Here is a 1,831-nt window from a genome sequence, read left to right on the forward strand (position 1 = left end):
GAGTCCCAATATTGGGGGAAAGATGGAATATGAAATGATGATGGTGGTGGTGGTGGTGATGATTGTGATGGTGATGATGATGGTGATGATGATACCACCGCCACCATTTAAGGAGGGCAAGGCAGGTCTGCCTCGTTCTCCCTCCGTGGGTTTTTAATGCAATTAGCCAGGATGGGGCTCATCTTAATTAGGAAGGCATGGAGGAGGTCTAATCCCATCAAGGCCTCCTGGGCCACTAAGTGGCTCAGTTGGGCCACAGACGTGGAAGGAAGGGGGGCTTAACTGCCATCTCCTTCGGAGCCCCTGCTACGCCTTGGAGGGTCTTCGTATGGGAGGACAAAAGGGCCCCAGCCCACCAAAGAGGCACCTGGGTGGATCCATGCCACCCAATATTTCATGGGTGAAAACTGGGTCACATGCGTGGCCAAGCCACATTGGAGGGAAGACGAGATATTACTCTCTGAACAGACAGTCTAGGAGAGACTGCAACAGCTTGCTTTTGCGTGAACCGACTGGGAAGGGCAAAGCTGAGTTAATGGAATCCAAACAACTGCTGGACTTTGAGCTCTTTCTGCAGCCATTGGAGTAAACTGAGGGCAAAGACGGAAAAGGGAGAGGGCAGGAGAGAAACCAGGGCATTTTGGAAGCAGCTGGGAAAGTGGGGCGGCAGAGGATTAATCAGGACGATCACTGCAGTTGGAGCATATGGGATCTTCCAGCCCCAGCAGGCAGCAGTCAGGCCAAAGAGTGTCAAGAGAACACGTCCCCATCATCCCCAACACATGGATCCCCCCTAAAAGAAGGGAGAGAGGTTGCCCCTCCAGGCCAGGAAGGTCACTGGGGGGGGGGGCAGCCAAAAGCGGACTAATCGCTTCAGGAGCCTCGTGGGCTATGTATGTTTGTGCAAAAGGCCTCCCTTGCCTTCTCTTCTTCCCTGGTCCCTTTTTCCATCTCCCATTGATGCTTTTACCCACAAAATGTGTGGGTGATTATGGAAGGAACCGGGCACTATGAGGTTTTGGGTGGCCCTGTCTATGACGCCCCAGAAGCCATGTATTCCCTTGTTTGATTTCATGTAAGGGACACGCACTGCACCGCACCACTTATTTGGAGCCCAATCTGGCCCCTCACCCACCCACCCACCGTAATCCCGCCTTGGGCAGGAGAAGGAAGAGGCTAGAGATTGAGAAACCCCACAGTGGCCTGGCTAGTATTTTTCCAGGCTGACCAACAGGCCAGCCACCCCCTCCTCTGTCCTTGTTGGGTCGGGTGCCTCCAGGCCAGGAGTCTTCTTCTGAACTGGATCATTTGGGCCTTGACCCCTTCAGAGAAGAAGGCTGGGGAAGCATCTGGGGGTCCAGACAGTGTGGTCCTCCCCTTGGCTTTACACCCCACCTTTCCTCCTTCTGACTTTATTCTTTATGCAGCATATCCAGTTTTGCGGCCAGGATGGGGCCTTTTGATGGGGCCTTTTGACCGGTAGCACAAGGCTGGGTTATCAATGGTTCTATCAGAGCGAATAATCCAGGCTTGGATAGGCATGGTCTGAGCGGAAAAAGGAGCGCCTTGCTTCCTCTCCTCCTCAGCCCATAACTCCTGTCGGTTCCTTGAACCCAGGGTCTCCTGCACGCCAAGCTGGCACTTGAACCCAGGCCTAGCAGGGGCTCCGAAGGAGATGGCAGCTTCACAGGCCAATGTCTCTCTTGAATTGTGGGGCCTAGAACTCGGTGACCAGATGTCATAAAACCACAAAGGAGTGCAAGACGTCACAAAATTAGGATATTGAATAAAAACATCATAGGGCATTACAAAACAAAAGCAAAAAACACTA

This window comes from Sceloporus undulatus, chromosome 6, assembly GCF_019175285.1.
Source record: "Sceloporus undulatus isolate JIND9_A2432 ecotype Alabama chromosome 6, SceUnd_v1.1, whole genome shotgun sequence".
Classification (NCBI taxonomy): Eukaryota; Metazoa; Chordata; class Lepidosauria; order Squamata; family Phrynosomatidae; genus Sceloporus; species Sceloporus undulatus.